Raw genomic sequence first — 19,984 nt, 5'->3', positions numbered from 1 at the left:
ACTAAATGTAGAATTTCACCTATTCAGTAATTCCCCTTTACATTAATTCACATCCTGGCAGTAACTTTTTGTTTGTCTACTTGCTGGTTCTCGACAATTTTCAACAAATGTTCATTAAATACAGACACACGTTAGGTTCTGTGCTAGGGGGTTGGAAAACAAATATAAAAATTACTAGTTTTCTGCTCTTAAAGAGCTGCTTGTTTGTTGGAGGACACAGACATGCAAAGAGAGAAATTACATTCCAGAATAAAAGGTATACTTGAGACCTGTACTGGACCCATTGGGCATATTGGAGCCATGAAAAAGGAGAATATAAGTTTATCTGGGAAAGACAGGGAAGGATTCACAGAGGAGGTAATAACTAAATCGAATTAAAAATGAGTAGCAGTTTTACAAATAAACAAGTGGGGGTAGAGCTTCCATGGCAGAAAGAATTCCAGGGCAAAGATGTGGAGGCCTTTTTTTCTCCTGTTCATCCTGACATCTACAAACCATTTGCTCTACTACGTTTTGACATTAGACTAATACTTTTCATCTCTAATAACATAATACTGCACAATTTCCCATTTTTCAATATCTATACATTATATTTTTGTTTGTTCTTGCTCTCAATGTCTTTACTGTGCCCTGGATTTCTATTGCACATACTATTACAGTACACTTTTTGGTCCTCTTTTGTAATATGTATTGTCCTTAAATTTTGACCTGCATGAGGTGTCTACTTCTAATGGCTTATTTCCTTCTAGTGCTCACTGAATTTTGCACTGTACCTGAGCCCTGGATTCAACGTGCTCAACTGAATCGATGAGAGCCCAGCAGTGATCTACGCAAGCTCAAGAGAGTGGTACAATGATAGCGGAAAACTTTTACTTCTAGCAAACCTAAATAAGCCGCCATAAATACAAGCATAGTGGGGAGACTCAGAAGGAGCACTAAAATGGCAGGCGACCCGGGTTTTACACGCAGGGCAGGTTGATGGGCCCGTGCTTCCACGTCTGCTCAAGGAAGGCGACTGCCCGGCGCGCGGCGGCTCAGCCGGAAGGAGCGGGGCGGGGCCTCGGGGCTCGCGGCGGGGCCGGAGCGGGCTGGGGGCGGGGAGCGCGGGGAAAAGGCAAAAAGCGGGTGCGAGGCTCCCTGCCGAGCCCTCCTTACTTGGAATTCCGCCCGCTCTGCGGACTTGGGAGTCGCGACGTCCAGCCCAGGTGGGTCCCGCCCCGCGGGTCGGGGAAGGGGTGTAGTAGATGGGTGCGACGGATGGATTCGCCCGGGCCCTCGCCCGCAGGCCTGGCGCAGCGGGCAGCGGCGATTCCCACCCGGGCCGCTCTCCCCACGGGCGGTGGTACTCACCTTCACCCCGGCGGAGGAGAAGGCCACTCCTGCCTTGCCGAATGGCTGTCGTCATAATTTGTGCCAGCTGCGCGGCAGAGTCCGCCCGGAGATGAGCGCAGGGCCAGATGGGCCTAACGCTCGGGAAGAGCTGGAAAAGCTGGAGCAAGCTCGCGTTGGGACTGACAGCCAGTGTCCATTGTTTCAAATGGTCGGACCTTTCAGTCCTGGGTCTGTCACTGACTTGGTATCTAGCTTTCACCTAGTCCCTACGCTCTCCGTGTCCCACTTGGCTCCACGGTGAAGCTGAACGTGGAACTCAGCCGTCTGCAAGACCTTGCAGCACTTTCCTTCTCATAGCAGCTAACAACGTCCTCTGCCCAGATTTTACCCTTTGTCTGCCCCTCCGGAGCAAGGCTGCCTAAGGAATGGCAGAGTAGGGCATTGAGAAGTGAGGCTGGGAAGGTCTCTTTCTGTTCTGAAAACAAATCTGAAAAACCTTTTAATACTGCGGACTGCCCTGAAAACTGGAAAACAACATTCATTTAACGCATTAATTGAATGTCAGCTCTGAAGAGTGCTCTTCTGAATGCTTTACGATTTTAACCACATGAGTGCCCAAAATGTTATGTGTTTAATGGACGTAGTATATTGACTAGCAAAAGTCTCATGATAAAAGACTTGGGTGATTTAACTGTATACCCAATCGCTGAAAGAAAAACTTGAGCTTTCATATTTAGCAACACTTCCATAATCCATTGAGATATAGCAGTCTTTTAGGGTTGCTTCTTAGCTTGGCATTGCTCTTTCGGGACACACTGTAGTAAAAGTTCCATACAGTTTATTTTACGTTAACTTCATTATGAAGACAAAGAAGAATTATAAACACTATGGACCAACATCGTGGTGTCAACTTCCAATGCCTCACATTAAAGAACTGCTGGTAATGATAAGGGCAGTTATATGTTATGCAAAATACTATAATTTTCACAACTATGGGAGGTAAATATGGTTTTTACAATACTTAATGAAGTTATACTTTATTTCATTGCCGGTGTGATAAAGGGAATGTTCACTGGGGTGGTTGAATCTGGGGTCTTGTTTAGCATACCCCAACTAGTTCTTTATTTCTTGGAAGTGTGGACTGGGACGGTCACTTCCTCGTTTTAGTGTCTGTGTCAGGAACCACAAGTAGTTCTGTATCTCTGCTTGTCAACCCTGGGAACAGCAGTAAAATATCCACACTGACCACTCGGTGTCTACAATGTTACTGGCAGCTGTTTTCTGCCTGTCAGGACTGGGGAGGGAGACCCCTGGATTAATAAACCTCTTTGGTGAGAAGAATCTCTCCCTGCCTGAGGCCAAACTGAACATAGATCCACCAGTTGTCAGGCACCACAGTGAGCTTCTTTGTACAATACCAAAGGTCCGTCATGCTTATATGGGCTATACATGCACCCGCCATTGCCCTGTGTAAAGGTTTACAGGATATGAGACTCCTGGAAAACCTGGCCTGTGCCACACTTGCAGGTCCTAGGCAGGAGGGATTGATATAAAAGTGGGTGGTCTTCTGGGGGAGGGAAGGACCTGATGATTTCCCAAGTGGTCTGAAAAGTGAGAGGGAAGTCGTGCTGGACATCTGCTGTGCCGACCTTCAGGGTGACTTTAGGACTGGCCTCTTGGCAGGACCTAGTGGTTGCTTTGCTTGGGTATATTTTTACTCTATTCATCATACTCTGTTCACTCCAGAGACAATCAGTGAATGCCTACTGTGTGCCGGGATGCTGATCCAGTCCCTGAGATTGGCAGTACAGGAGCACAGCAAGTTTGGGAGGACAACGGGAATTCAGCTCTAAGCATGCTCAGTCTGAGGCAGGCTCACTCTTCCCCACTCCCTATATCTAATCAGTACAAAATCTTGTCACTTCCACACCCTGAATATTTAAAAACTCCATCCACTTCTCTTTGCCCTCGCTGCTACTCCGTCTCAAGCCAGCAACATTCTTTTTTAATTGACTTTTTAATTTTTATTTTTAAAGACCAAATCATCACTTGACCCTCAGCCCTCAAGGGATAACCACTACCCCTACCGTCACTGCTGCCACCACCAACACTACAACATCGCACAACAGCCTAATGAGCTCTGTTTGATGCCTAATACATTGTCGACACGAAGAGATGAGCTTTCTGGGGTTGTTTTGTTGTTTTGTGTTTGTTTGTTTTGGTGGCTGGTCAGAATTTCTGTTGAGATATCATTTACATACCATAAGTATACACTTTTAGGATTTTTAGTAAATTTATTGAGTGGTGAACCATCGCTACAATCCAATTTTAGACATTTTTAGCACTTCAGTGACATCCCCCTTGCCCATTTGCAGTCAATCCCTGTTACCACCTCCCGCATTAGGCAGTCACTAATCTACTTTCTGTGCCTATAGCCCTGCCTGTTCTGAATATTTTATATAAGTGAAATCATGCAATATGTATGTTCTGACTGGCTTTTTTCACTGAGCATAATGTTTTCAAGGTTTATCCGTGTTGTAGCACGTATCAATACTTCATTCATTTTCATGGCTGTATAATATTCCATTGTATGGATAGACCGCATTTTGTTTATCCATGTATCAGTTGGGTTATAACATATATCCACTCGAAACCTTGCACTTTTGGCTATTGTGAATAAGGCTGCTATGAATATTTGTGTGCAAGGTTTCGAGTGGATATATGTTATAAATTCTCTTGGGTAGATACCTAGGAATAGAATTACTTGGTCATATTATAGCTGTATGTTTAATCTTTGCCAAACTGTTTTCCAAAGGGGCTGCACCATTTTTTATTCATTACATTTACATTCCCACCAGCAGTATCTGAGGGTTCTAATTTCTCCACATCCTCACCAACACTTATTTTCCCTTTTTGAAGAACTTACAGCTATGCTTGTGGGCGTGAAGTAGTACCTTATTGTGGTTTGGATTTGCATTTCCCTAATGGCTAATTGAACATCTTCTCATGTGCTTATTGGACATTTATATATGTTCTTTGGAGAAATGCTTCCTTATTGAGATGTAAGGGTTCTTTACATATTCTGGATGTAAAGTCCTGTATCAGATATATAATTTGAAAATATTCTCTCCCGGTCTGTGGCTTGTCTTTTCATTTTCTTAATGGCATTTTGTTGAAGGTCAAAATTTTTGAACTTTGAATAACTATCTTGGAAACTTTTTTGAAAACCAATTGACCTTAAATATTAGGGTTAATATCTAAACTCTTAATTGTGTTCCATTAGCCTATATTTCTATCCTTATGCCAGCCCCATACTGTCCTTAATACTGTAGCTTTGTAGTACATATTTAAATTGGGATGTATGAGTCCTCAAATTTTGTTCTTCTCCAAGATCGTTTTGGCTATTTTGGATTCTTTGCATTCTCACATAAATATTAGGATTAGTTTGTAAATTTCTATAAATGACCCTACTTTGAGTTTGAAGAAATTGCATAGAATCTATACATCATTTTGGGGAGAACTGCTGTCTTTACAATATTGATTTTTTCAATCCATGAACTTGAAATGCCTTTTTATTTATTTAGATATTCTTTAGTTTCCCTCAACAATGTTCTGTAGTTTTCAGTGTAAAAGTCTTACACTTCTTTAGTTAAATTTATTCCTAAGTATCTTATTCTTTTTGATGCTATTATGAATTATTTTCACACTATCACTTTCTGATTTTTTTGCAAGTGATCTTAGTATATTGATATTATATCCTGTGACCTTGCTGAGTAGAATTATTAGTTCTAATAGTGTGAGAGAGTGTGTGTGTGGGCATGTGTGTGTGTGTTTGGTGTATTCCTTGGGATTTTCTCATACAGGATTATGTCAAAGAGTTTTACTTCTTTTATCCCCCCAATCAGGATACCTTTTATTTCATTTTGTTGACTAATTCTCCTGGCTAGAATCTCCAGTACAATATTGAATAGAAGTGGCAAGAATGAGGATCTTTGTTTTGTTCCTGATCTTAAGGGAAAGAATTCAATCTTTCATCATTAAATGTAATGTTAGGTGTGTGTTTTTTGTAGATGTTCTTTATTTATCAGGTTGAGGAAGTTCTCTTCTGCTAGTTGGTGGTGGTGTTAATCACAAATGGTGTTGAATTTTGTCGTATGCTTTTTCTGAATCTATTAAAATGATCATGTGTTTTTTGTCCCTTATACGTTATTAACTAATATACCATGGTGTATTGCATTGATTTTGGGGTGTTAAACCAACCTTGCAATCCTGAAATAAATCCTTCTTGGTCATTTTCGACCTATAAAAATTACTTAATGATCCTCTAAACTTGCCTGCTTCATCTTGCCTCACACTTTTCTTCAGCCCCAAGTGCTCTTTGCTTTATCTTAATTCTCAGATTTTACCTCCTCTGAGAAGTCCTCTCAAACTACCTCAGTATGTGTCCCTATAGCATCATTTGTACCCCCCTGTAATATATTTGTGGTGATGTATTGTAATTGGCTGTTTACATTTATTTGCACCTACTGGACTGAAAGTGAAAGTGAGCTCCTTCATTTATCGCATTTATTGAGCACTTATTTTGTGCTTGATACTGTTCTAGGTGCTGGGGATACGGCGGTGAATAAGGCAGATGAGGATCCCTGCTTTTTATAGAGCATATATTCTAGACAGTGCTTTTCAAGCTCTCTGTGGTGAAGGAATAGGAGACTGATAATTTCATAAATCTCATTAAAAGTGTTGCAAGCATCTCAAATTGCTATAAACATTTCTAAACACTTACTATCACTTGGTAACAAAGAGTTTGTGGACTGACACCATGGTCCATACTTTGAGTAGTACTGTTGTAGAAAATGAGACAAACAATAGGCATAGTAAATAGGTAAATTGTATAGAAAGTGGTAAGGGTTATAGAACAAGATATGGATCAGGTTAAGGGGTTGGGGGGATCACCAGTGGTGGAACTCAGGGGTGGGATGGTGGATTGCAGGCATGGAAAGAGTACAGTATTAACTAATATGGTTAGGGATGCCTCTTTGACAAGGTACAATTGAGCAAAAGCTAGAATGAGGTGAGGGTTAATTTGGGGGAAGAGTATTCCAGGCAGAGAGAATGACTAGTGGTCACCCTGGTATGTCTGAGGAACAGCAGGGAAAGCCAGTGAGTGTGAAGCATAGAACAGGTGAGAATAAGAGATAGTATATGTGGAGGTCAGAGTGGAATTCATTTTAACTGCTGTATAATATTCTACTGTATGATCATACTGCAATTTATCTACTCTGCATTTGACATTTATGTTGCTTTATTTTTTTTGCTGTTCCTGCAGTGTCTCCATGTCTGAGAATTGCCCTCAACCTAAATCCTATGAGACCTGATACGCACTTTTTGTAACAAATATTTTGTACCAACTTCTTTACTAACCAGAAATTCATAGGTAGCATAGCCTACCTACACATATAATTTTAAAATGTGAGCATAATACCCTAACTAGAATTTAAAGGAAAAAGTAAATGTGATTTATAATAAAATAATTTATTTAAATATGTAAATGCTGGAGCATGACTACTTGAAGTGGCCAAATGCTTACACCTATACATGGATCACCATGAATGTGACAGCTACAAATACAGGCTAATACCAAAAAATGCAATTATTGTTAGTAACATGATTTTCTAAAATAATGAATAATTTTGGATAGGCTTCTGAACAAAAGAAAATACATTCTTCTCTCAGTTTACTTGTCACCAATGATAATTTTTATCCTTCATTCTGCTAAAGTGGTATATCACATTTATAGATTTGGATATGTTGAACCATCTTTGCATCTCAGGGATGAATCCCACTTGATCATGAATGATTCTTTTAATGTGATTTTGAATTCACTTTGCTAGTGTATTGTTCAGGATTTTTGCATCTATGTTCATCAGGGATATTGGCCTGTAATTTTCTTTTCTTCTAGTGTTTTTGTTTGGCTTGGGTTGGCTGGCTTTCTAAAATGTGTTTCAAAGTTTTCCCTCCTTTTCAGTTGTTTTGAAGAGTTTGAGAAGAATTGGCATTAGTTCTTTAAATATTTGGTGGAATTCAGCAGTATAGCCATCAGGTCCTGGGCTTTTCTGTGATGGGAGAATTTTTATTACTGATTTGATCTCCTTACCCATTATTGGTCTATTCAGATTTTCTGATTCTTCATGATTTACTCTTGGTAGGTTGTGTGTGTCTAGGAATTTGTTCATTTTTTCTAAGTTATCCAATTTATTGATGCATAATTGTTCATAGTTTCTTATGGTCCTTTATATTTTTGTAGTATCACTTGTAATGTTCCTCTTTCTTTTCTAATCTTATTTCAGTATTCTTTCTTTTTCTTTTAATCTATTTAACAGTTTGTCAATTTTGTTTATCTTTTCAAGAAACCAACTCTTGGTTTTGTTAATCTTTTCTATTGTTTCTCTAGTGTCTATTTCACTTATATCTGTTCTAATCTTTATTATTTCCATCCTTCTACTAACTTTGTGCTTATTTTGTTCTTTTTCTAGTTCCTTGAGGTGTAACATTAGGTTTTTTACTTTGGATATTTCTTCTTTTTTGATGTAGGCATTTTTGGTTGTAAACTTTCCTGTTAGAACTGCTTTTGCTGCATCCCATAAGTTTTGGTATGTTGTGTTTTCATTTTGTTTTTCTCAAGATGTTTTTAAATTTCACTTTTAATTTCTTCATTGACTCATTGGTTGTTGAGTAGCATGTTGTTTAATTTCCATTTAATTGTGAATTTTTTGAAATTCCTCCTGTTATTGATTTTTAGTTTAATACCACTGTGATCAGAAAAGATGCTTGATATCATTGCAACCTTCTTAAATTTGTTAAGACTTGTTTTGTGGCCTAACATATGATCTGTCCTGAAGAGTGTTTCATGTATGCTTGAGAAGAATGTGTATTCTTCTGCTGTTGGATGGAATGTTCTGTGTATGTCTGTTATGACCATTGGTCTGTAATGTAGTTCAAGTCCAATGTTTCCTTACTAATTTTTTTTTGTCTGGATGATCTGTCCACTGTTGAAAGTGGGGTATTGAAGTCTTCTACTATTATTGTATTGCAATTTATCTCTCTTTTCACTTCTATTAATATTTGCTTTGTATATAATATAAAGATGCTCCAATGTTGGGTATATATACATTTGAAATTGTTATATCTTCTTGATGAATTGACCCCTTTATCATTGTATAATGACCTTCTTTGTCTCATTTTACAGTTTTTGACTTAAGATCTATTTTATCTGATATAGCTACTCTTGCTCTCTTTTGGTTTCTATTTGCATGGAGTATCTTTTTTTCATCTATTAACTTTCAATCTCTGTGTGTAAAAGTGAAGAGAGTCTCTTGTGGGTAGCATATAGTTGGGTCCTTTTTTTTTTATGTGTTTAGCCACTATGTCTTTTGATTGTAGAATTTCATTTATTTACATACAAGATAATTACTGATGTGTAAAGACTTACTACTGCCAATTTGTTAATTGCTTTCTGGTTGTTTTCTAGATCCTTTTTTCCTTTCTTTATTGCTTGCTGTCTTCCTTTTAGATTAGATGGTTTTCTCTAGTGGTATGCTTTAACTCCTTATTTTTTATCTTTTGTGTATCTACTATAGGATTTTGCTTTGTGGTTACTATGAAGCTTACAAAAATACATTATAGTTATAACAGGTTATTATAAGGTAATAACAACTTAACTTTGATTATATAAAAAAGGGTGTACACTTTTACTCCACCCATTTAAAAATTTTGATGTCCCAATTTATATCTTTTTATATTGTTCATTTCTTAACAAATTATCACAGCTATTATTATTTTTAATAGTTTTTTGTTTTAATGTTTATACTAAAGATTGAAGTGATTTACACACCACCAATACAGTATTAGAGTATTCTGAATTTGACTGTACTTTCTATGTCCAGTGAGACTTATACTTTCATAAGTTTTTGAGTTACTAATTAGCATCTTTTACTTTTAGTTTGAATAAGGCCCTTCAGCATTGCTTGTAGGACAGGTCTAGTGGTGATGAACTCCCTCAGCATTTGTTTGTATGGGAAAATCTCCATCTCTCCTTGATTTCTGAATGACAGCTTTGCTGGGTATAGTACTCTTGTTTGGCAGGTTTTTTTCTTCATCCCATTGAACATGTCATCTCCATATCTCCTGGCCTGCAAGGTTTGTGCTGAGAAATCCACTAGTAGTCTTACAGATGTTCCCTTGTATTTGATGAGTTACTTTTCTCTTGCTTCTTTCAAAATTCTCTGTCTCTTACTTTTGAGAACTGGATTACAATGTGTCTCAGTGAAGATCTCTTTATATTTAATATTTTGGGGGTTCTTTGTGCTTCGTGGATTTAGATATTCATTTCCTCTCCAGATTTGGGAAGTTTTCTGTCAGTATTTCTTTAAGTGAGTTTTCCCTTTTCTCTTTCCCTGCTCCTTCTGGAACTTCCATAATGCCTAAATTGATCCTTTAATGGTACCCCATAAGTTCTGTAGGCTTTCTTTACTATTCTTCATTCTCTTTCCTTTTTGTTCCTCTGACTGATTTCAAATGACCTGTCTTAGAGCTCACTGATTCCTTTTTCTGCTTGATTGAGTCTGCTCTTAAAGCTCTGTAAGGAATATTTTAGTTCATTCATTGTTTTTTTTTAGCTCCAGAATTTCTATTTGATTCTTGTTTATGGTCTCTTTCTTTGTTGAACTTTTTACCTTGTTTGTTTATTGTTTTCCTGATTTTTGTTTAAGTATTCTATGTGTTCTCTTGCAGCTCACTGACTTTCTTTACAATGAGTATTTTGAATTCTTTGTCTCCATTTATTTAGAGATGATAGCTGGTGCTTTATTTTGTTCCTTTGGTGGTGTCATGTTTTCCTGATTATTTGTGATCCTTATGGCCTTATGTTGGTGTCTGTGCATTTGAAGAAGTAGACACTTCATGCTGTCTTTACAGACTGAATACAGCAGGGAAAGCCCTTCATCAGTCAACCCATCCAGAGATTTTAGGAGGATCGTCTGTCAGGGTTTGTGAGTGGGCTTGCTGCTGATGTCCTTGGACAGACTGGCATGGTGCCTGGATTAGCAAATGAGTGGGCCTGGCATGTGGGTCTATAGCGGATGGCCTGGTGCCTGGGTCAGCAAGTGAGTGGGCCTGGCATGTGGGTCTGTGTGGGATGGCTTGGTGCCTGGGTCCACAGAATCAAACCTGGAACTTTGGTCCATTGGGGCAGGCCTAAAACTTGGTCTGCTTGGGTGAGCCTGGATCCTGGCTCCATAGGGGCCAGCCTGGCATCATAATCTACCAAGGTGGGCCTGTTGACTGTGTCTGTGGAAGCAGGCCTTGAGCCTGAGTCTGCAGGGGCAAGCCTGGGTTCCGGGTCTGTAGGGGTGGTCTGGAGCCTGTGTCTACTGGGGCTGGCCTGTATCCTAAGGCCAGCCTCGTACTGGGGCTGACCTGGAGCCTGAGTTTGTGGGGGCTGGTCTGGTGCCTGGGTCTGTGGATACTGGCCTGGTGCTTGGGGCTGGGAGGGCTGGCCTGGATCCTAAAGCTGCCTAGGCTGGCCTGGCTCTGTGGTGGCTTGGAGCCTGGGGCCATGGTAACCAGCCTTGCAGCTGGGTCTGCAGCTTCTGGCCTGAAAGCTAAATCTTTAGGAACTGGCTTGATACCCGGGGCCACCAGGGCCAGCCTGACATGAGGTCTGGTCTGGAGCCTGGGGCCACAGGTGCTGGCCTGGAACTGGGGTCCATAGGTGCCAGACTGTTGTAAGAGCATTCCTGGAGCCTGAGGCTATAGGGTCCAGCCTGGAGCCTGGGGCTGCATGGGCCAGCCTGATGCTAGGTTTCACTTGGGTGAGCCTGGTGTTGGGGTCTGTGGCAAAGCTGGGTGCTCACTTCCCTCCCCTTCCCCCACATGGAGGGTAGCTCTCTCCATGCTGTGCTGCCTGGGCTTGGGGGAGGGGTGACAGTTAATGTGAAACTGTACTTCCTACCTTCTTCAATTCAACTTTTCTTGTTTCTGTGCTGCACCCAGGTGCTATAGTCTCTCATCTGAATTCCTTTGCTGCTGTGAAGGTATTTCCATGTGTGGATGGTTGTTCAAATTGATGTTTCTGTGAGGAAAGTGCTATTCTTCCATTTTGTTGATGTCACTTTGTATTAATCCATTTCTGTTGCTTATAACAAAATACATGGAACTGGGTAATTTATAAGAAAATGAAATTTATTGCTTACAATTTTAGAGGCTGGATATCCAAAGTCCAGGGAACACATCTGGTGAAAACTTTCTTTGGTAGTGGCAACATGACAGCAGTTTCACATTGCAAAAATGGTGGAACAGAGAGAGCAGAGACTAACCCCGTCATTCACTCTCTACTGCACAGCCCTACAATCTAATCACCTCTTCAAGGCTCCACCTTTCAATTGCCATAATAAGATTTCCCACCCTCAACAGTTACAGTGGGAATTAAGTTTTGGGGGGACATTCAACCAAAGGCACACTTCAAGTTTAGCTTTTTAAAGAAACTGTCAAACAGGTTTTTAAAGTAGCTATATGCCCACCAGAAGTGTATGAGAGTTCTGAGTGTTCCTGTTTCTGTTTCTCTCCATCTTTGCCAACACATGGTGTTGTCTTTGTCATTTTTTCGTAGTAATTGCCATCATAATAGACATACAATGGTATCTTGATGTGGTTTTCATTTACATTTCTCTAATAAACAATGATGTTGAACATCTTTTATTGTGCTTATTATCCATTTGTATGTCTTCGTTTAGTAAAATGTTTATTTAAACATTTTGCCTGTTTCAAAATTGGGTTGTTTGGTTTCTTAGTATTAAGAAAGTATTGTCAGAGTTATTTATTTATTGTGCATACAATAAACATGATTTGCAAATATTTCCTTCACTTCCATGGATTATTTATTTATTTGTAAATAACATTTTTCCTCAATAGATAGCACTTTATTTGCACTGTCTGCTATGCTACACTTTTTAAATTGTGATAAGAACACAGCATGATCTCTACTATCTTAAATTTTTAAGTAACACAATACAATATTGTTAAATATAGGCACTATGTTGTACAGCAGATCTCTATAGTTTATTCATCTTGCATAACTAAAATTTTATACCATTTGAACAACTCCCCATTTCTCCTCCCTCCAGCCCCTGTTAATCACCTTTCCACTCTCTGCTTCCATGAGTTTGACTGTTTCAGATACCTCATATAAGTGGAGTCATACAGTATCTGTCCTTTCTTTGACTGGGTTATTTCATTTAACATAATATCCTCCAGGTTCATCCATGTTATCACAACTGGCAGGATATCCTTCCTTTTTAAGGCTGAATAAAATTCCACCATATGTATATACTATATTTTCTTTATTCATTCATCTGTCAATGAACATTTGGGTTGTTTCCAGATCTTGGCTGTTGTGAATAATGTTGCAGTGAATATGGAAGTCAGATATCTGTTGGAGGTCCTGATTTGGGTTCTTTTGAATTTGTATCCAGAAGTGGGATTGCTGGGTCATATTGTAGTTCTATGTTTAATTTTTTTTAGGAACCTCCAAACTATTTTCCATAGCAGCTATGCTAATTTACATTACTACTAACAGTGTATAAGAGTTCCAATTTTTGCACATTCTTGCCAACACTTGTTATCTTGTTTTTGGTTTTGTTTTTTTATAATAGCCACCTTAACAGGTGTGAGGTGATATTCCATTATGGGTTTGGTTTGAATTTTCCTGATAATTGAGCATTTTTTTCATACTTGTTGACCATTTATATGCCTTCATTGGGGAAATGAAATAAAAGCCATCTAAATCAGAAAGGAAGAAGTAAAATTATTTTTCTTTGCAGATGATGTGATTTGCAAACATGTGAAAACCCTAAAGACTCCACAAAAATACTGTTAAAACAAATAAATTTAGTAAAGTTGCAGAATACAATGTTGATATACAAAAATCAGTTGCATTTCTGTACACTAACAACAGCTATCCATCATGGAAATTAAGAAAGCAATTACATTTAAAATAGCATCTAAAAGAATGAAATACTTAAGTATAAACCTAACCAAGGAGGTGAAAAACTTGTACACTGAAACTACAAAATTTTTGGCCGGCCCGTGGCTCACTCGTGAGACTGTGGTGCTGATAACACCAAGGCCAAGGGTTTGGATCCCTATATAGGGATGGCCGGTTAGCTCACTTGGGAGAGCATGGTGCTGACAACACCAAGTCAAGGGTTAAGATCCCCTTACCGGTCATCTTTTTTTTTCAAAAAAAGAAACTACAACATATTAATGAAAGAAATTAAAGAAGATGGAAATAAATAGAAAGACATTCTGTGTTCATCAATTAGAAAACTTAATATTGTTAAAATGTTTACACTACCCAAACTGATCTACAGATTCAATACAAACTCTATCAAAATTCCAACAACACTGTTCATAGAAGTAGAAAAAATTTTTAATTCATGGGGAATCATAAGAGAACCTGAATATCTAAAGCAATCTTGAGATAAAAGCAAAAAGTTGGAGGCATCACACTTCTTGATTTGAAAGTATATTATAAAGCTACAGTAAAAACAGTATGGTACTGTCATCATCAAAATAGACATATATACCAATGGAACAGAACAGAGAGCCCTAAAATAAGCCCACACTTATACAATCTACTGACCTTTGCCAAGAGTGCCACGAACACACAATGGGAAAACGATAGTCTCTTCAACAAATGATGTTGGGAAAACTGTACATTTCTGTGCAAAAGAATTAATTCTTAAAAATTTTCTTAATGGTGCTATTGGAGAACAAAAATTTTGATGAAGTACATCTTATTAATTTTTACTTTTATAGATGGCGCTTAAGGTGTAGTATCTAACTAGTTATATTACTTGCCTATTTATTGTCAACTGACTTTTGACAAAGGTACCAAAGTAATTCAAGACCATACTGTCTCGATTACTTTGGCTCTGTAATAAGTTTTGAAATTTGGAAGTCTGTCTTCTGACTTTGTTATTCAAAATTTTTATATAAATGTTATAACCAGCTTGACAATTTCTGCAGAACCAAATATGCTTTGTTTTTAATAGTGGCTGCACTAAGATTATACACCATATGGGGGAAAAAATAGCCATTTTACCCATATTGTATTTTATAATCCATGAAAATGGAACTTCTCTCCGTTTATTTAGATGTTCTTTTATTTTCTAGCAATATTTTGTAGTTTTCAGTGTAAAAGCCTTGCATTTCTTTTATTACATTTATTCTTATTTTATTCTCGTTGATGATATCATAAATACAATTGTTTTCTTGATTTTATTTTCAGATAGTTCATTGCTAATATTTAGAAATGAAATTATTTTTTGCGTATGAAGCTTGTGTCATGCAACCTTGCTGAACTTGGTTATTAGTTCAAGTAGGGTGTGCGTGTATATTCCTTCAGATTTTTTCTATATAGGATCAAGTCATCTGCAACTAAATCTGATTTTATTTTTTTTACTCTAATCTGGATGCCTTCCCCCCCCCTTCCAGATTGCACTGGATAGAACCTCCAATACAATGTTGACTATAAGTGGCAAAAGTAGACATCTAGTCTTAGGGGTAAAGCATACAGTATTTCACCATTACACATTGTTGTAGGTTTTTCATAGGCCATTTATCAGGTTGAGGAAGTTTCCTTCTATTCTTGGTTTTTTGACAGTTTTGTTATGAATGGGTGCTGGGTTTTCTCACATTCTTTGTCTGCATCTATTGAGGTTATCCTGTGTATTTCATCCTTTATCCTATTAATATTGTGTATTACATTAACTGATTTTTAGATGTGAAGCCAACCTTGCATTTCTGGGATAAGTACCACTTGGTCATTGTGGTCCATATGTTCCCAGATTTGGTCTACTAACATTTTGTTGAGTATTTTTGCAACTGTACTCATGAGGGATGATGGACTCTAGTTTCCTTTTGCTTTTGTTGTTTTCATTTGGCTTTGTTATTAGTCTCATATTATGAGTCATGAGATGTTTCGCCTCTTCTATTATCTGGAAGAGTTTGTAAAGGCTTGGTATTATTTCTTCTCTAATGTTTGATGGAATTTACCAGTGAAAGCCACTTAGGCCTGAGCTTTTCTTTTGGGAATGATAATTACAAAATAAATTTCTCATATTGTTACATTTCTATTTTTTTATATCTTTTTGAGTTAGTTTCAGTAGTTAGATTCTTTTGAGGAATTTTTCAATTCCTCTAAGTTATCTAATTTGCTGATATGAAGGTTTTTTTACAGTATTTTGTTATACTGCTGTTGATTTCACTATGGTAATGAGTTTCTATCTTTCACTATTGATTTTGGTGATTTTTTTTGCCTCTTATTTTTATGGTTAATCTAACTAAAGGTTTGTCGATTTTTGTTGATCACTTGAAAGGACCAACTTTCTCTATTGTTTTTCTATTTTCTGTTTCATTGTTTTCTACCATAATTATTATTGTTTTCTTTCTCAGGCTTCCTTTGGGTTTAATTTGCTCTTCTTTTTATAGTTTCTGAATGTGGGAGTTTAGATTATTGATTTGAATTATTTCTTCTTTTGTAATATAGGTGTTTAAAGCTACACATTTTCTCCTAAGCTATGCTTTAGTTGCAGTCCATAAATTTTTGTTTTTTTATTTATTTTTAAATTAACAAATACAAAAATATTTTTTTTAATATTTTATATATTGTGTACAACATGATATTTTGATATATGAATACATTGGCAATGGCTAAATCAAGCTAATTAATGTATTTATTACCTCACATAATTATCTTTTTGTGGTGAGAACATTCAAATTTATTGTCTTAGGAGTTTTCAAGTATAGAATACAGTGTTGCTTTGCAATCTACCACTCCCTTCAGATCTTTGACTATTTCCTTTATATATTTAGGGGCTACAATGTTGGGTGCATATATATATTCATAATTTTGTATCCTCTTGTTGAATTGACCCCCATATTATTATATAATGACCTTCTTTGTCTCTTTTTACAGTTTTTGACTTAAAGTCTCTTTTGTCTGATATGAGTATACCTACCTTGCTTTCTTTTGGTTTCCATTTGCGTGGAATAGCTTTTTCTATACTTTTGTTTTCAGTCTTTAAAGGTGAAGTGAGTCTCTTGTAGGCAGAATATAGTTGGCTCTTGTTTTTTCATCCATTGAGCCTCTCCATGTCCTTGGACTGCATAATTTAATCTATTTACAATTAAAGTAATTGTTAATAGGTAAGTACTAACTACTCCCATTTTGTGAATTGTTTTCTGATTGTTTTGTATTGTTCTGTTTCTTTCTTCCTCTCTTGATGTTCCTTTGTGGTTTGATGGTTTTCTGTAGTTTTATGCTTTGAATCCTTTCTTATATGTTTTGTGCATCTACTATAGATTTTTCCTTGTTGTTACCATGAGGTGTACATAAAACATATTGTACTTACAACAGGTTATTTCAAGCTGGTAACAATTTAACTTTGATCATATATAACAACTCTATACATTTACTCCCTCACCAATTTTATTTTATTCAGAATTCATATTATTTTGTAATTTGTATCCCTTGACAATTTATTTTAGCTATAGTAGTTTTTAACAGTTTTGTCTTTTAACCACAGTACTTAAGGTAATATTGCTTTACACATCACCATTACAGTCATTGAGTTTTCTGAATATAACTGTATTTCTTGTACCATTCATGTTTTACTTTCATAAGTTTTATGTTATTAATTATCATCCTTTTTTTTCAGCTTAAAGAACTCCCTCTAGTAATTCCTATAAGGCAGTCCTAGTGGGATGAACTTCCTTAGCTTTTGTTTGTCTGCAAAAGTTTTTACTTTTCTCTCATTTCCAAAGGACACCTTTGTCAGGTAAAGTATTCTTTGTTGGCAGATACTTTCCTTCAGCACTTTGAATAGATCATCCCACTTTCTCCTGGCCTGCAGGGTTTCTGCTGAGAAATTCACTGAAAGCTATATTCCTACTCCACTGTGTGTGACATGTTATCTCTTGCTGCTTTCAGAATTTTTTTCTTGTCTTTGTGTTTTGAGAGATTGATAATTATGTGTCTTAGTGCATTCCTCTTTGGTTTGAATTTGATTGGCAATCTCTTCACTTCCTGTGCCTGGATGTTGGCTTCTTTCACCAGACTGAGGAAGTTTTAGCCATTTTTCTTTAAATATGGCTGTTTTTCTCTCTTTTCCTTCATGCTCTTCTGTTTTTCAGTAGCTGGGTCTGTTGTTGTTGTCCCATTATTTCCACAAGCTTTCTTCGTTAGTTTTTATCATTTTTGTTCCTTTGACAGTATAATTTTGAATATTCTCTCTTTGAGCTCACTAATTCTCTTTTTCTACTTGATTGAACTTGCTGTTTGGAGGAAAATGAAGGAGAACACATATTAAAGATGGAGTCACTGTTTCTATAAAGTACTGAGCCTACATCAGCACGAATGTAAAAGACTGTGTCAGCAAGAATTTGCAAGGCTTTACTGCAAACCACAGACTTCCTATGGGGTTTCCTAGGAGACAGGGACGTAATGGGAGGGGGTTATAGCTAGCTAAAACATATATAATGCCTGATTGCAGAGAATAAAGTTGCTTAGTGCATGCGTTAAGTCCCAGATCTTTGTGTCTGGTTTCTGGTTGCCCACCTCCCTAGGTGGCAGCCCCAATCTCAGGTGCTTCCTGAGCAACTCACCTCACTGCACTCTCTTGGCAGGGCTACATGTAGCCCTGCTTCCTGAGGGACTCCTGGCAGAGGCTATGTGTAGTCCTGCCTCCTGAGACCCCCAGGGCCAAGAGAAACGTGCAGCTGTTGAAGCTTTATGTTGAATTTTTCAGTTCAGTCATTGTATTCTTCATCATTAAGATTTCTAATTTTATTGTTTCTATTTCTTTGTAAAACTTTTTATTTTGTTCATGTATTATTTTCTAAATTTTATTTAATTTTCTATATATATACATTCTTATACTTCACTGAACTTCTTTAAGAAGTGTATTCTGAATTCTTTGTCAGTCATTTCATAGATCTCCATTTCTTTAGGGCTCATTGCTGGAGCTTTATTAATTTCTTTCGGAGGTATCATAATTCCCTAATTCTTTGTAATTCTTGTGTCCTTGCATTGATGACTGCATTTGAAGAGAAAGCTACTTCTTCTGGCCTTTACAGATGTTCTTTGGCAGGGATAGAACTATGCTACTTAGTCTAGCCTGTGATGCTAGATGGGTGTGTTAGTCAGGATTCTCCAGAGAGAGAGAACCAATAGGATATGTGATAAATATATGAAAGGGAATTTATTAGGGGAATTAGCTCATGCGATTGTGAAGAAAAGTCCCACAATGGGCTGTCAGCAAACTGGATGCTGGTAGCATGCCTCAGTCCAAGTCCAAAGGCCTCAGAAGCAGGGAATCCAATGGTGTCCTTGGTGTAAGTCCTAGAACCCAAAAGCTGAAGTCTCAAGCTCTGATGTCCATGGACAGGAGAGAAGAGTGTATCCCATTTCCAGTGGATAGAGAGAGAGCTTCACCTTTTTTCTCTGTCTTTTGTTCTCTCTTGGCCCCCAGCAGATTGGATCGTTCCCACCCACATTGAGGGCAGGTCTTTCCCACCCAGTCCCCTCAGGCTCTCATACTAATATCTGCTGGAAACACCCTCATGGACACATCTAAAAAGATAGCTTTATCAGGTTTCTCAGCATTCCTTCATCTAACCAAGTTGACACCTAGAATTAACCTTCACAGTGGGCTAGCTGGTAATGACCCTGGACAGGCAGAGATTGCTATCAAGTTCTCTAGCTGGCTGGGCTGCTTACTTTGCTCTGAGGTTAAGTGGAGCTGCTGGCTGGGCTCCACTGTGTGGTGAGATCACTGGCTGAGCTCTGAAGTCAGGCAGAGCTGCTGGATGAGTGCTGTGGTTACCTCTGATTCAGCTAGGAAACAGGGTGTATTCCCTGGCCAAGTGGTACCACTATTTGAGTTCTGCAGTTGGCCAGGGCTGCAGACTGGTCCCCCAGGGGTAGGCAGAGTTGCTGTTTGGGATGTTAGAGATTGGCTCCTATGTTCAGTAGAAATGCATGGTTGAGGTTTATCTTCCTGCATGGGTGGGGCTTTGGCATGGGCTTTGAGGTTGTGGTGAGCTGCTGTTTGAACTCCTGGGTGGGGCAGGTCTAGCCCCTGCTTTTGGGGTGGGATCTGAGGCTGAGCACGGAGGCTGAAGGAACTCAAGCCAGATTGAACTTCCCACTGTGCATTTGGGAGTGACCAGCTCAACTCTGTGGGTGGACTATGTCATTGGCCCGTATCTCTGGCAGGTTGCCACTGCTGGTAGGAACACAGAGCTATATCACCAGGATCTGAATACTGGTTGCTGTGAGCTCTCCCTTCTTTCTTTGTTTCTACCTGATCCCAGGTGGTCTAGCCATGCCATTAACCCCTGTGTTCTCCATGAAGTGAGACCAGAGTGGGCTTTCTGGAAAGCATCTCAGAGTGCTAGGGAAGCTGAATGTCCACCTTTGGTTCCCTTTCCCACAGCAGAAGTAGTGGGCATAGGGGAATCCTGTGTATGTGGCACTGTATCAACTTGGGGATTCTTCTACCCTTCTGATGTGGTTTTTACTCAGTTCTGTGGT

At 38.3% G+C, this 19,984-nt stretch overlaps 1 protein-coding gene across 1 annotated transcript in view; it reads left to right on the top strand.

Annotated features, from left to right (window-relative positions):
• Positions 1-1,106: 1,106 nt before the first annotated feature.
• Positions 1,107-19,984, top strand: part of TMLHE (trimethyllysine hydroxylase, epsilon) — an 83,242-nt gene continuing 64,364 nt past the window's right edge. The window contains exon 1 of the mRNA XM_063084065.1: positions 1,107-1,205. The gene's annotated coding sequence lies outside the window, so the exon portion shown is untranslated. The remainder of the gene's footprint in view (positions 1,206-19,984) is intronic.

Source organism: Cynocephalus volans, chromosome X, assembly GCF_027409185.1.
Source record: "Cynocephalus volans isolate mCynVol1 chromosome X, mCynVol1.pri, whole genome shotgun sequence".
NCBI classification, from domain to species: Eukaryota; Metazoa; Chordata; class Mammalia; order Dermoptera; family Cynocephalidae; genus Cynocephalus; species Cynocephalus volans.
The sequence above is the reverse complement of the archived record's forward strand: the minus strand, read 5'-3'. Positions and strand labels throughout refer to the sequence as shown.